The sequence below is a fragment of the Odontomachus brunneus genome, unplaced genomic scaffold (assembly GCF_010583005.1).
Source record: "Odontomachus brunneus isolate Ranch 3 - 2012 unplaced genomic scaffold, Obru_v1 Obru_scaffold_026, whole genome shotgun sequence".
NCBI lineage: Eukaryota > Metazoa > Arthropoda > Insecta > Hymenoptera > Formicidae > Odontomachus > Odontomachus brunneus.
This window is the reverse complement of record NW_022639476.1, coordinates 2,045,372-2,061,522: the sequence shown is the minus strand read 5'-3', so window position 1 is coordinate 2,061,522 and position 16,151 is coordinate 2,045,372. Positions and strand designations below refer to the sequence as shown.

General features: G+C 48.4%; 1 protein-coding gene across 7 annotated transcripts in view; it reads right to left on the bottom strand.

Annotated features, from left to right (window-relative positions):
• Positions 1-16,151, bottom strand: part of LOC116842626 (zinc finger protein 608) — a 296,735-nt gene that overhangs the window by 235,450 nt on the left and 45,134 nt on the right. For 3 of the 7 annotated variants that reach the window (XM_032812080.1, XM_032812072.1, XM_032812087.1), the window contains exon 1: positions 8,157-9,292. The exons of 3 other annotated variants lie outside the window; for them this stretch is intronic. The gene's annotated coding sequence lies outside the window, so the exon portion shown is untranslated. Of the gene's footprint in view, positions 1-8,156; positions 9,293-9,552; positions 9,697-16,151 lie in introns of those variants that run through there. One more of the 7 variants, XM_032812077.1, reaches the window with a different exon arrangement.

Sequence of the window (16,151 nt, the reverse complement as noted above, 5' to 3'; positions counted from 1 at the left end):
ATTACTGGAAGGTGCATCGTGTTCGCGCGAGCGAGTCGTCGAGAAAACTTGCGTAATCGCGATGCGCACACTTGGCGTGCGCGCTGGCCGATTCCGCGGGATTTCGCCGACGCGGAGAAAGTGCGTGGAGCGAGAGCGAGATAATGGGATAGATGATTTTGCAGCGGCGGGGGGCGAGCTAGCCGCGAGATATCCCGAGTCGCGACTATTAATCAACTCCGAAAATTCGGCGTGCGCAGCTGTATGCGCATATTTTATGTAGTTATTACGTATAGGCGCATATGTTCCGCAACGCGCTTCAATATCACAGCGGTAATTCGATTTAACGCAATTTCATTTCGCGATAGCCCATTTACGTTAAGTCGATTTCGGCGATAATTCAAAACAGTACAACGCGCGCTCGCCGTGTGTCGTCGTCATCGTCGCGCTGCCGCGGCGACAAATACAATCGAGAAATCTACGTGAAGGGTTACGTCAGGTAAAGCGCGAGGCGCGACCACCGTTGACGGATATATACGCCCTCGTAACCCCACGAGCCGAACTATGCATCAGCGTTCTAATTAATCTAAACAATTAGCCGCATCGTATGATACCGCGGCATGTCACGTAGAACGCGTTGTTCGCGCGCTCGCGCGCACACGGTGTTGTGTCAGGTAATACCTATAATAAACTGCGTTCTGTATATCAGCTTCCATTAATTATGGCATAATTATAAGCATTCTATCGTTGTGCCTGCACACACGCACGCATCCCCGGAAATTTTGACGGGCGCAGCAGTCGTCGACGCGGCATTGTCGCGCCCAATCAGAGGCGCCCAACTCAAATATTAAACGCACCGGCCGCACGGTGTTCGGTTTACATTAAAATTAGCCGGCGCCGCAATATCGGCTGGTTATTTTATGACAATACGTCACATCGTCGCTGGTTAATGGGAGCGCCACGAGATATTGTACTTTAGACATATCCTCTAAGGACTGTTATGTATAATGTTACATAAAGCATATAATTATTGTGAATGAGTCACGTAAAATATATGGTGTTCAGCGTAACGGTTGGGTTCACCCTAAAGTCCTCTACAATATTATGTAAAAAAAAAATGCATGGTGCCATTTAAAAAATTTAAGGTGATTTCTTTATGATAAAAATATTTTCTTACCTTTTGTTATTGCAAGTTACAGTCTGCACGAAGCAATTGGAAATTTACTCTGCAACATTTTCTATCGAAAGTTTCTATCTAAAAAATCGTGCGAACCGTTTCGCTCAATATCTGATCGCCTGTATATCTGATGATCATGAGATAGTACTGCAAATTTAATTTGATTTGATATTTAACGCACTTTGAGAACATTAATTATCAATATAGAGAGAGATATATATTGAAGAATTGAAAAATGTTTTTAATTATATATATACTGCATGTGTATTATACTTAAGGAGACACGCAAGTAAAAGAAAACAGAGAGAGAGAGAGAGAGAGAAGAAGTAAACAACTTTATTGTCTCAATTAATAGGACATATATTAAGAGCCGGGGTAATTGTGGGTTTCGCCCGTAAGTCACAGCCTCACCTTTTACCGTGACTGTCGTATTATTCAGTATAATGTTACGACGAACGGTGAATAAACCACCAGGAAGAATCTCGACGTAAAGCGGCGCGACACAACGTAACATTCGCGCGCGTGAATTTATGGCTACCCTGTATTAACATACTCCTACACACATACACTCCTACACTATGGTGCCGCGAGCCGTGGCTGTATATCGCGTGCTTCTCCCTGTCTCTCTTCTCGCGAGAGGTGACTAAACACACGAAATCGCGGCTCATGCCGGAGATTCTCAGATTCTCAATGGACAGGTCGTAAATCAACGCGAGACATAACGCGAAGGAACGCAACGCGCGCAGTGGTGCAACGATGCGTTTCATTATGCCAACATTAGATGGCCGTATACGCGGGCGTACGCACGACTGAATTTGTGTGTGTGTGTGTGTGTGTGTGTGTGTGTGTGTGTGTGTGTGTGTGTGTGTGTGTGTGTGTGTGTGTGTGCATTTGTATATGCATATATGCGCGCGTGTAAGCTGTGCAACCGTAATGCATACTTAATTACCGTATGTCCGATAATCTGGAAGATTAGCGTGGCACGGCGCGACGTGTGCCCGACTTCTACGAAGAGCGTGCACTCTATGTCGATTACGTAAAGCGATTAGCAGTTAATATTGATATCTCGGAGGCAGAGAGGTGAAGTAATCGATGTCTCTCGTGCGCGACGCGAAGTTGAAAGGCGGATCGATCGGCATTTTAATAAGCGCCACACTTGAGAAGCATTTAACTAATCTTGCGTCAGTAGAAAAGAAATACACCACTGCGGCTAATCTTGGTTTGCTGAAAATGTATGCTGTTGATGCAACTAACTATAGATATGCCTACTGGCAGCTATACTTTTAGGTGTACATACTTTATAACGAGATCTAACCGCAACACAAAGGATCCTTGCCGCTACAGCTTCTTTTTGTTTGTGCAGTAACTAATATCGAGCACAAGCGATTTTTATCCTGTCACATTCAGTCGTGCGGACGAAACAACGACAGTTGAAATATACCAAAATCGAACAAGTCTCTTATTGGCGCGAATAACTTTCGACGAAGATAGCAACTGTTTCGTTCCACGCGAACGCTCCGCGCGCGGCGCAGCCGATAAGCCGCCCATTAGTCGGGAATACGAGTCATTGTTAACAATGACGAGTGTATATCGGATATCAGGAGCGCCATTGTAAAGTATTTCCTGCGAGAATAAATTTAAAGAATAGAGGACAAAAAGGGAAGAGCAGAAATGACGAGTTATTTGTGATTTTCAGCTCGATATGCTGGAGCGACCGACTCGATCGGTTTTGACTATTTCAAAGTGTCGGTAGGTATTTCGGGAATTCTCGTGCCCCGGAAATATTTGATAATCTTCTCCTTGTTTGAAAATCGTGCAAACAGTGTTCGATGTTTGATCATTAGCGAGGCTCGCTGTTATAAAAAGAATATCCTCCCGAGAAATAGATTACGTAATTTTTCCCCGAGCGGTTATTAGTTTACCTCAGGCAATTTTATCGTGCGCTCTAACGCGCATAGAAATATCGAGGAAAGAAGAGAGAGAGAGAGAAAGAGAGACGGAGGGAGGGGAAGGCGGGAGGAAGAAACAAAGAGGGGAAACGTTGAACCGTAATAGAACATAATATCGTGGTTGACATACACGTGGTTTTGTTTGTTCGTTCGTTATTTTTACGTAGTCAGTTTTTAACGCGCTGATATTTTTTTTCGGGTCCTCATGCGCGCCGCGCACATTCCGTCCGCATATTACGCGCGATAAATAGTCTATAAAGTACGCGTTTGCATAAAGCGGCAATAACGTCGTGTCGAACGGCCGGCCGTCGCATTAATGGCCGCTGCGTGTAGCAGCATTAGCGACTACATTAATCGATAGCGCCGGCGGTCGCAATTTTAAATTGTAACCCTCGCGCGCGCGGTCGCCGTCACCGCCGCTGCCGTCGTCGTCGTCGTCGTAGTTTCTCCGTGGCACGGCAGCAGGATATCCCGCAACTGCGCCGACGGTAGGAATTTCTCATGCACACACGGCTGCGCAAGCAACACCGAGACTTGAATATCGAGAGGTCACGCGTGCACAGACATGAGCGTAAATAGAAATCGGGATTTCTCGCTGTTGATTCTGCGCACGCTATCATCATGTCGAGGGCTCGAAATCGATCGACTCGAAATTTTATTGCAAAAATCCACTGCACGGCAACACGGCAATTATCGTAACGATCGTGTGTCGCGGCAAGACAACTCATATACTTAGAAGATATTGCAGTAAAAATGACGTTAAAATTATACCTTCTTTTATAATGTATTTTGTAAACCTTGACGAAACTGTGGCATAAATAGAAAGTGTAGAAATAGTAAACGTGACAATTTGTCTGATATAAAAAATATTCAAGCAATTACAATAATTTTGTTACAAGAAGTCAAACGTGTGTAACATTTTTAAACAAATATAACCTCGGTTATGATTTCTGCATGGTTATAAATATTTTGTTGTAATGTTTACTGCAAAATTTTCTTCTTTTATGCATTGAAAAAAATTTAGTGAAAAAGCACCACGTCTCGCAAATTCGGTTGCACTCGAGCTGCGCTCGCGTGAAATTGCATAAACATCAAGTCGGATCGACAACAATCCGACGCAGAGTAGGTTGGAATTGCAAAATGTAGCCAAGGATAAAAGACGGATCAATATCTGTCGGGTGGTATTTGCGACTGAGCGACATTCACGCGCAACGCAAGAGTCACGACGAATGACATCTCGGCCGCGCGCAAAGTAACGTTACCGTATCCGAAGCTGCCATCGCCGTTAGTCGCGGCACGCTCTCTCAGAGTGAAGTTTTATTCTTCGACGATCTCTCTCCGGCGAGAACGCATCGCGTCGCGTCGGCTCGCGTTTATAACTCCGGCCGGCTCGTAAAGAGAGAAGCCGAGGCGGAACATTACGCGCGCCGCGAGCGCGCGCGCGCACACACAATATTCCTGGCGCGTATCTCGTTGCACGCGTATCAGATTGGCGGGGGCCGGCGCATCGCGGCGCGCCTGAATGCAGTCTCTGTGTTAAAAGGAAAAAGGGCCCCCGATATATCCGACGGCGTTACTCCGATACGCGTGCACACACGTGCGTGCTGCTCATGAGACTCGATACCTGACGGTGCGCGCGTATACATCTCCCGGGAACCGACAAAATACGAATAACAACGATAACGAGATACGAATAACAATACGCGGAGAGCCGACGTTATCCCGCTCTCGATGAATTGAAATTAGAAGCACTAAACGTCAGTCCCGGGCTCCGATGTACTTCCAGCTCTTCGAGTGACACGCGATACCGCAGCGTACCGACGCGGAATAACATTCCTAACTCAATACCGAAGAAAAATAGAGGGATAGGAGCTTCGCTTTTCCTTCGAGAGCGCGCAGCCATACGAGCCATAGCTGAAGTGTATTCAGGGAAGCGTTTCTCTCTCTCTCTCTCTCTCTCTCTCTCTCTCTCTCTCTCTCTCTCTCTCCTCCCTCGTCGTATCCTGCCCCTTTTCGATATCCGACACACGCGTGAGCGCCGGAGTTGGAGCGCGAGAACGCGTGTGCGAGCGTGAAGTAACGCTCCCACGCAGCCGGACGGCGACACGCGTGAGTAACCTACCTACGCGCCGTATTTCGCTCGCGATGCGCGCGTGCGGGCGAAATGCAAGCAAGCTCCGCCTTGAATGAATCCTCGTCGTCGCCCTGAGCGAACTGGTGCGTGCGTATGTGCGCGCGCGTCATGCGTGTATACTCGGAAGCGGAAAAGATCTCGACAAACAAAGGCTTACCTTTCGATGCGTTTCGAGACGCCATTCGCCGATATTCCACGAGAGAATTAAATCTTTGGAAAACAGGAACAAATTGTTTTTCAGTTAGATATATTATAAAAAGAAAACGTTCCTTTCTGCTTCCGAGTGTTGCGTGTGACACCACGTCACGACAGTCTCGCCTGACGAGGGATTGTTAAGGGGATGACAAGCTCCAAAAATATCGATGACATAGAGGCGAACGTCACTATCACGATCACGCTACCCTTTTCGTATTACTTGTACATACAGATCTTATATAAGTAGGAGTTGCTTTGTTTTAGCATGTTTAACGGAAAACATGTACATATAAAATTTTTTCCATATTTTTGAGCTTCTGGTTGTGAAAATGCGACAGTGTTCTTTAAAATTTCCTTGTACAAGCTACGAAACTCTTGTATCAGGAAAATATCTACGCTGTGGCTGACAGTTCGAGAGAACGATTTTGAAATTTTTTGCCGTTTTCGTTACATATTGAGCAACGCTCCAATTTACTTTTTCGCACACTCTCGTCGTGCAAAATCACCTATGTAATTTCGCGCCACCATTACACGGCGTAAACTCAGCAGATGAGAATCAGCATTTTGTCGATAAAGTTTTCAAGTACGGTACTCCCTTAACGGCGAAGCGACGTTTCGCTATTATTTCGTAGCTGCACAAATCACTTTTTATCACGGACACGCCATTCTCTTCTTTGTTATTCGCCGCGGATCTTTTCCATTCCATATTGCATAGCTATCATCATACCGCGTGGACGATATCACAGCCGCGGCGCGGCGGAATACGCCAAATTTACAGCGTGGAATCGCGCGATACACGAAGTGTCAGGAATTTATATTCGCGCCTCGAACAGATATCGCGAATAATCATATATCTCCCCAAGTATACGTAAACGAAGCTCGTCGGTACCGCTCGTTGGTATCGCTCGACGTATTCGCGCGCGTTTATTTTACTCCTTCCCCTCCCCTCTCTCTTTCTCCATCCGTCCTCTCTTCTTTCCCACTCATATTATGTCGATCCCATGTTTCGAACATACGAACGTAGAAACTCTTACGCGCTGTGTCTCTCGAGCCCTACACGCTTCGAGCGTGTGCGGAACGCGTGTGTGCGCACTCGTGTGTGTGCACAAACGTGTGCACATGTGTGCGTGCCTGCGGCAGGCGTGACTATCGTGTTCGCGTTTGCCCGCGAGACACATATGCGGCCGGTGGTCGTCCGCACGCACACGCACACATGTGCACACACATGCATGCACACACGTACACGCGCTCCCGCACGCGTGCGCGTGTGTAGGCGGTCACGGTAGACCAGCACTCTCACGCGATATACAGGAACTTCGCGGAGAATCGAGTTTGTTGAAATAACCTTTTCACGAGCCGCGCGCAATGCAAACTGTTATCCGACAGGAATCCGCGCCCGCAATGGTTAACTGCCGTTTTTAAGCAATACATGTGAACGGCTTTTCGATCGCGAAAACGCTCGCTTTCCGGCCGATCTGCCGGCAAATCGATGCGATTAAACCGCACTTGAGATAATCGTAGCCACATGTGCGTGCATATGTATGCATGCACGCATGAATATACGCGCATTACGTTGGCCCGCGGTTAAAGTGTCTCGTGAGAGTTCTTTGAATCAGGGATTTCAGTGCAAAAGCGGCTGTAGAACCGTCCTCTGTTCTCTTCCATAGGGAATATACAAGTTACGTGCGCCTTCTTCTTCTTGTTTTCGACACGGACGTGTCCGCTAATAAAATTCTCGTAAATTCGGTAGTTTGCTCAGCCCAGGTATCGCTCTCTACCTAGGCGCGCCGGAGGTGATAATCACGGGAGGGGAAGAAGTACGTGAAACGTACTAAATGTACTAACGCATTCTACAGAGCGTGCTTCATTATATTAACGTTTCGACAACCGCTATTATCACCTGCGTGCGCGTGTAGGTAGGAATAAACGCGCGGAGACTTCTTGACGTCGGTGTGTACGCGCCATGTGTGCGCGGATGCTGAGACACTTCCTACCTTCTAGGACACGTAGATAATAATCAATATGTCAATATCAAAACTACTCGAGCATCGGGAGCGACGTATGGGGTGTTTTCGCAGTATTGGAGTATCAGAAGTCGCTTATACAGGCGCGCGCACACACACACGCATAACGACGCCGGCGAGGTAAGGGTCGCCTGCACCCACACAGGAGCACACACAGCGCGCGAAGCTGCGCGTGTATACGTACGGTATAACGTTGCTGGGAAACTACATATATACGCGAAGAGCCACACAGGATTGTGTCGGGGTCTCAAAGACGAGAAAAAAGGTTCCCCTATAAATATTGATCGACGACGGAACGACCTTTCGTGAATCGACGTTGTGTCCACGTTCGCAAATAAACAATCTTTACCCGTCATTTCGCTTCAGGGAGACGGGGCCTTACATTTTAAACGGAATAACTTTTAACGTAACAGCGATGTTTGGCCGTTGTGAATACACACGACGACGCTGGAATTTTCAGCGAAGAAGAGAGAAAGAAGGAGAGAAAGAGAGAGAGAGAGACGCATCGGGAAAAGATGGCGCTCGCGATCTGGAAATTTTTGCCGAGGAAAAACCGGCTCTAAATATAACGGGGGAGAGAGAGAGAGAGAGAGAGAATCCGCGGATGAGCGCAGTTTGTACGCGTTGTATGAAGCTTTTCAACGGCTCTCTCGCCGCACGAACGAGCGAGCGAGAGGGAGAAGAAGGGAGTCGCTCACCGTTCGTGTGCGCGTGTCGACGACGACGAGGAGGAGAGGAGGAGCAGCAGCAGGCGTACAACACACTGGAGCGATGACCGGCGGCAGCAGCGGCGGCGGCGGCGGCGGCGGGGAGCTCTCCTCTCTCTTCTCCCCCGGGCTTCGCCCCGGACTGCTCGCGCTCCCGGTGTATTCCTGCCGTCGTATCCCGGCTTCGTAATTCCTCCTACGGTATTCCCTCTCGTCGCGTATAATCCAACAACTGTCCGCCGCTGTCGTCGTCGTCGTCGTCGTCGTCGAAGCTGCTGCTGCTGCTGCTGGGCTGGCTGCGTTCGTCACTGCTCGCCGTCGCCGTTCGCGAGCTTCACCTCGCGACCCTGTTCTCACGCACGTACACATATACACACATTCAAAGCACTGCTCGCCGTCGCCGCGAAGGAACGTCCCGGACGACTCCGTTTGCTCGCACCGGATACACCCCGATCGAACGCGAACCGCACACTGGAGCCGGCAAAGCGGAGGCAACGCGCGCGCGGCGCTCCGTCGCGCTGTTTACACCGTGCAACTCGAATTTTTTCTGTCGCGTTCTCGCCTCGTCGCTTCTCTTTATCTATATATCTGTGTTTATTTACTCCTCTATCACTATCTATTTATTTATCTCTCTTCCTCACGCTGACTGCTCCTTTCTATATTTCTCTCTCGCTCTCTCAGTCGGTCGTTCTCTTTTTCTCTCCCCTTTCCGTTCTCATCCGTGTGTGTGTGTGTGTGTGTGTGTGTGTGTGTGTATACTGTATATTGCGCGCGCGGGGCACACACCACTTCGCCGCCGCCGACGTTACGCCCGGTAAACACGTATATGCACGCGGCACACGCGGGGAGAGTACGCGGGTGGACACGAGCACTCGCGCGACGCGACAGAGACGAGGCGAAACGACGAATCGCGCGTGCGACGGCAATCGCGACAGGGACGATGTTTTCCCGCGGCTCTTCTCCGAGTACGCCCCGTGACGTTTGTTAGCTCGCTAACTCGCTCACTCTGATTTGCAAATGCGCGTGCGAGCGCACCGAAAAGAAACGCAAATACGTACGTAAATACATAAGCCGTCGCGCCCGGCTCGTATCGCGTCCTAACCCGGCGAGAACACACCTACAGCGCGATCACTTTTTATCTCCCTCCCTCTCTCTCTCTCTCTCTCTCTCTCTCTGCTTCTCGCCCCTTGTATCTCTGTCCTTACTACACTTTCTACGTGTTGCGTTTGCTCTCTCGATCCCACGGACGGGTCGCCCGGGCTGCGCTATCTCTCTCTCTTTCTCTCTTCACCTCACCGCTCTCTATCTCTCCTTCTCTCTTGCTCTCTCTTCCTCTCCGTCGCTCTCCGTGGAACCGACACTAATACTACTACTTACTACCACTAACCTGCGCCTCTGGGGCCGGCCTCCTCTCCTCGCGCTCACTCACTCTCTCTCTCTCTCTTTTTCTATCTCTCTCGTTGCTCCTCGCACTCACACGCGAAAAACGATGCCGAGGTGTACACGGCCGCCGAACGGTCGAACAGTTGCGCGAACGCAGCGGGCTGCTCCTTTTCGTTCGCCGTGGTCGCAGTCGGTCGTGGTGGCAGCGATGTGCCACCGCGAGCTGAGAGAAGCGAGCACGCACGTATACACTCTCACACGCACATATATACGCAGCAGCAGATATATATATCAAAATAAACGTGTACGTGCACTTTCCTGCGTTTCATCGGTTCGATCGGTCGGTCGGTCGGTCGGTCGGTCGGTCGGTCGGTCGTTCTCCTCTCGCGGCTGTGGACGCGCGCGCGAGAGAGCGGGACACACCCGGGGCTTTTCGTTCGTGGTCGGTCTCGCGGCCGATGAAGGTGCGATCGCCGGGTGCGTCGCCGCCGACACGCCTCGCCACGTCAGTTTCGCACGAGGCCGCGGATTTCGCGAGACGCGCGCGCGACAAACGATAAAAAGACGCACAGAGGACGACACCGCGCCTCCCTTTCTTGTCACAAAGCACTCACGGCGGACCGCAACACATGGCTACGACGGGGGCCTCCGCGGAGATCGGCGCTGTTCGGCCGCGCTCGGCCGCCGCCGCCCAGGGCCGTCGGCGCGCGGCAGCGGCGCCACGTGTTGCCCGGCCCCGCCGTTGTTGGCGCGAATTGCACGAATTCGCGAGGATCGATCTCTCTCTCCTCGTGCTCGCGCCGTTCGCGTGCTCTTATCGCGCGCGCGATACGTAATCCACTGTGCGGCTTTCGTATTCGGCTCGAGTTTCTTCCGCAAATGGTCGTTTCGATTCGCCCGTCAGATTAAATCCCGCGGAGACGCGTTTGTTGCAATTTCGAAAAAACGTGGGTTTCCCGCTGGCGTGGCTCTGGGCGCTTCTTCTCTCAACGATGTACAAATCGATGGCTTTGTAAAGATATCTATTTGGCTAACGTACTCGGTGTCTGTGATGCAATAAAAAGATAATTTGATTCCGTTGCTCGCTCGCGTGGATTAAACACGCGCGGCTGCTAGTCACGACAGTAATGGCCCTCCTTTTCAGAAATTCGCGCAGTTTCTGGTCGTTAACGTTATCGATAGAGACAAACGACTGTATTAAGTCGAAAAAGGCAAACGTCTATGCGATAACGCGCGTCTTACAAACGTCAGCGTTAGGCATTTGTCCGTCGGCGATATAGGAGTGTTTTGACAGACTTTGATTAATTATGCCCTCTGATAACCCTATTTTATGTAACCTAATTATTACTTCATTTTTCATCTAGTTATTTCAATTATCTAATTATTATGACATTTTCTTTCACTTTATATTACTTGATCTTATTCTCATTTTCGTTTAGTAATGACCGTTATAATTTCTATGGTTTAGCTGTAAGATTGAGCTGATAGATATAGGAACACGTTGATGAACATTGAGCGCTTTGATTGTGCTGAAAATTTCGTTCTATCGCTGAATAATAACGCAAGGTGTAGTATTTTTGGCAGAATCGGTCCGTGCGAAGAAACCTCTTCGCTAAACGAAAGGCGGAAGGAAACCAAGACGGGCGAGAGGACAAGGAATTCGATCGGACGGGAAACCGGGGGTGCCCGGGCGTCAATTTCCGGCGGTGGCCAACAGCTAGAGGGAGGACTGACGTTCCGCACAGGCGTCGTCGTTCTCCTTCTCATCGTAGTAGTCGTCGTCGTCTTCCCTCGAAGGCCACACGACGAGCACCCGCAGAGATCGGGTCTACAGGAGAAGAGAAGCTAAAGGAGCTTGAAGCAGCGCGGGAAGACGAAGACGATGAAGAAGAAGAAGAAGAAGCCACGCAACGCCGAAGAGCCCGAAGAAGCACTCCTTCACCGCGAAGCGGACTCTTCACCGCGAGACAAAGGCGAGCCCTCTCGCTCTCTCCTTCGCTTGGTATCTCGTCCCGTCCCTCTTTCCCTCTTCCATTCTGTCCTCGTTCAGGTCGCTCCTCCTTCCCTCTTTAATTCCGTCCGTCTCGCTCCAATCCTGCTCTCCTCGGCTCGTTCTCTCTCTTTCTCATCCCTCTTTCTCCGCGAGTCTCGTATAATCTCTTTCTCTCACTCTCGCTTTATCCTCTTCGGTTCTCCTCCTCCTCCTCCTCCTCCTCTTCTTCCTTCTCTTCCTTCTCCTCGCACGCCGCCGGTACGTTCTTCCCTTCGGATCCCTCGCGTTCTGTCCCACGACTTTCCTCGGTCTCTCTTGCTCTCTCGACGGAGTCTCTATCAGCGTCCTTATCGTTTCGGCACGGACCCGTCCGCTCGATCTTTCACTCTCGACATCAGCATCGTAGAGAGGCGAGAGAGAGGATCGTCGGTGACAAACAACGGCGGAGCCGAGAGAGCGAACAAGGGGACGGCAATTAGGAGAGATTCGTTTTAACTTTTCCCTCTCGTCGTCGTCTTCCTTCTCCTCCTCCTCCTCCTCCCCCTCCTCCTCCTCCTCCTCCTCCTCTTCTTTACCGTAGCCGTAGTCGTCGTCGTTGTCGTCGGTGGCGATGGCGGACACCAAGCGTGCGATGATCACCATGTAACCGGAAGCGGCGATCGAAGGCTCGTTAAACTCTCCCTCCCTCCCTCTCTCTCTCTCTCTCTGCCTCTCTTTTTCGCCGTTCCACTAACTTCTCTGTCAGAGAGAACAGTAATACAGCTAGTGACATCGGTTTCCGCGATTGTCCTCGACATCATAATATATTACGATCCGCTCTTGATTTGGAAAAATATTTAATTATATCAGGACGATGACAGAAAGAGAGAGAAATATGATGGAACTTGTATCACGAATTATGCAATATTTCAACTTTTATGTGTAACGCGTGTCATCCAGATAATACTTCTTGAAAACTTTATAGCCACATTGAGAAAAAAATGGTTGGTGTATATATATTATTAGTATATATTTTCGTGTTAGAACAATAAAAAAATATGGCTTGAGAGCAAAAATAATTATAACTTTAGTAAGATTAACCATTTTTTTCAGTGCATTAACAAAATGATCATAAATTTTCAAAGATACGTAAATAATATTTTTGTATACAATTTACGCAAATTATAAGAATTTGAAATCATCTTTCAACTATGAAAAGAAATTATGAGTCTAGGTGATGAAAGATGAAGTCGGTAGAAACCGCTCCAGGGATCGTTTGTACCAAAAGAAACACTGATGTTTTAGAGATGAAGAACTTGTTTCTTTTAATCGAGTTGCTCTTCTGAATATATTAAAGAAACTACTTAAATTATATAATTTCTTTTTTCTCTTTTTAATCGCATTTACTCCGTCGAGTAATACCTAACTTCTCTCGGTGATGCGCGAAGCATTCAGTTAAAGGAGGATGTTGTATAGAGTTAGATAATGATATTACTCACGAAAACAACCATACGCCACTCGATATCGTCGAATGAAATCGGATCGGACCTACGTGCTAATTTAAACGTTATTTTATCGTTTCTTGATTAGATAGTCTTCCCGGTAGTAACTGCTGCGCCATGTATAATTCGAGCGCGTCTCCCCGCTCATCTTGAAACTTGTTTGGTTACGAATTCCCCTTTGCGAGAGATGCAGAAATCCGATTTCATGCGATTTGATCCTAAAAATGCGCTCTAACAGACAACTCAGCGTTCTCTCAGTTTGCCGTAACCGTCGCTCAAATAAATGGACTTGCAGTCATATAGCGAAAATTATTTGAAAATTATTTAATATGCAGTCAAATGCGAGAAATTAGCTGAAATGGATAAATGACCAGCAACCGCTATAATATTGCGTATGTTTTGCACTTAATCAACATAACAGAGACAGAATTTCTGTCTGAACTATTTGTGAAATTTAGCAGGAAAGTTTGTTTGTACCGCCCATCTGGATTGAAGCCAATTATACTTTTTATAAAATTGACTGTGGTAGGCAATAGAAGACTAACGACGAGAAAGATCAAATATATAATTTTCAAACCTATCTAAATTTTTTAACAGATAGAATGTTGTTGCCGTAAATTTTGAATACCACAGACAATTTTCTAGTAGATACAAAAAACAGCGATAAATTTTAAACGTGACATCTAGAATTCTACTTGGACCGGTGAAACATTTTTTTGAATAGTCCTTTAGAGAGTCCCCACTCAAAAAGTACAACTCAAAAATAACAACCTAATCACTTAAAATCGAGTGACTTTTTATTCATATACACTGAAAGGAAAATCTAGTTAAAACTCCTGATGCCACTGTTACGGAACCCTGAATTGATAACGTGAGAAATGAGAACACGTGTGCCAAAAGTTCTTGGATGCTATTTTCAGATAATAAAATATAAAAGAATATTTGAGATCGCTTAAGTATATCTGTAAAATGCTGTAAAAATCCTTTTCTCTTGATAGTTAATAAATAGCCTTAAAATTAATGTGGCAAAATTATGAAAGCTAAGTTAAAGAGGAAGGTTGCGTGTTAAGATTAATACAGACGTTTTAAATAGTACGTTATATAATAAAAATGTCTTTTTATTGAAAATGGCACGCAAGAATTTTTGTCTGTCGGTTTTTCGGGTGAGTTTCCATGCGTTTTGTGAGATGTTAATCCAGGAAAATTTCAGAGCATTCGTCATATTTGTTCCTGATGGAAAATATCGGAATAAAGATTACTCGCAGATGTCAAACGTCGTAACACGCTCGCGTCAATCGTTAATCGGCGTTCCGCCGACTTCGACGCTTGGCAAAACGCGGCGAAAGCGCGCTCGAAGATGCACGCAGGAACGTGACACGGAGAGAAAACGTGTCGGATTGACATCCGACAACGACCTGTACGCTGTACTCGCGCAACCCGTTTGCGTTTGCGGAAACACGTTGCCCCGCGGTCTTCGCGCACGATCAATGCGAGAGAGAGACACTCCGCGCGGCACTCGGTCGTCAATTCCGTTAAGTAAACGAGAAGGTGGAGGGAACGGCCTAATACGATGCGGAGACGAATAAATTGAGAGGCGAGTCGTGGCTCGGGTCGGGGCAGGTCCTCGTGTTAGTTTTGACGTGAGACGGTTAGAAAGGCACGGATTTCTAAAGCTATTATTAATGGACAAGGGGGAGGAGTGAGAGAGGCCTCTACGCGCGTTTACCCTTAACACGAGCCTCCTCGTGCAGTTCATTTCGGAGGCTGTGAGCCGTCAAGGAGGAAAAAAGAACGAGCCGGAGCGAACATATGCGCGACGAAGAGCGGAACAAAGAGAGCCGGCAGATACGCAGGGACGAACGCATGAGGGGCGTTACGAGGGTGCACGTCGTGAAAACACGGCTAGCGAGAGTGAGAGAGTGAGAGAGTGAATGAGTGAGAGAGAGAGAGGGGGGGGAGAGAGGGAGAGAGAGTCCTGGTCGTGACTGGGGTCGTTAAGTATCCAGATACTAGATCTAGATCTAGATCCAGATGCAATGGGGTGCCCTCGTGCTCGATGCAGTACGCTTTAGAGAAAAAGAGAAAAAAAGCTGCCGAGTGTGAGAGAGTAACATGAAATGTTTTATCAGACATTTCTTTTTCACGATGATTAATGCGGATGAAATGCTGTCCGACTTTTTCCCGGTGCACTTTTAAATTCGGTAAAACGTTTTCCTGGAAAACATAATAAATTTGTTCCGACTCGCGCGAGAACGAGAGCAAGAGAGAAAGGTGAAAAGAGTCGACTCGTGTACCTTGGAAAAATTGCACATAGCGCGTTTCATGTCGCCCGTACTTTCAACATCTATGATCGTGGCGAAATCGCCGTCTGTACAGACTCGCTGAAAATCCGTCGTCATTTTTACGCCGCGCTTAACGGCGAAACGGACAAACACGAGGAAACTTAATCTTATTTATCATCGGGGGAGACCTGACACATACACACACATATATGTATGTGTGTGTGCGGGTGCGGGTGTAGGTCTGTGCAGCGGCCTGAAGTCAAATAGAATGCCTAATGGGTGCGTACATAATGAAACGCTCGGGCCACGCGAATCAGTGTCGCCGCGGGATTTCGCACCACGTCGCTCGCCGCTCTGAGTACGGTGTAACTGCGTTTTCGTGGGATCAACGAGAGCGAGTGAACAAACGAGCGAGAGTTGAAGAGAGAAGAGGAGCGACAGACAAAGAGAAGGAAGAGGGGAGAGAGAGAGGAAGAGAGACGAAGGAAGGGAGAAGTAAGGGTAGGGCAACTCTCCCCTACACAACCCCCACGGCGATGCCGTTGCCGACCTCATGAAAGCGTGCGCGCTCTCTCATTTAATAAGCGTGCACGTACGTATCGGCCAATAAGGCGAGCGCCGTGGGGGCAGATCGATGGAGTAATCACTGAAAGTGGCAGTGTTTTCCTGCGGGAGACGACCGCCGGCGGTCCGGGGCATGATCATTTCGGCAAATAAGCGTGAAATTCTCGATTTGCTTCCGTAGCCGCCGTAGGTGGCTGGCCGCGGCCTGGAGACCGCCGCTGTAACTTCGGCTCCCTGTGTGAATTCGCCCGCTCTCACCCCCCCCCCCCCCCCCCCCCCCCCC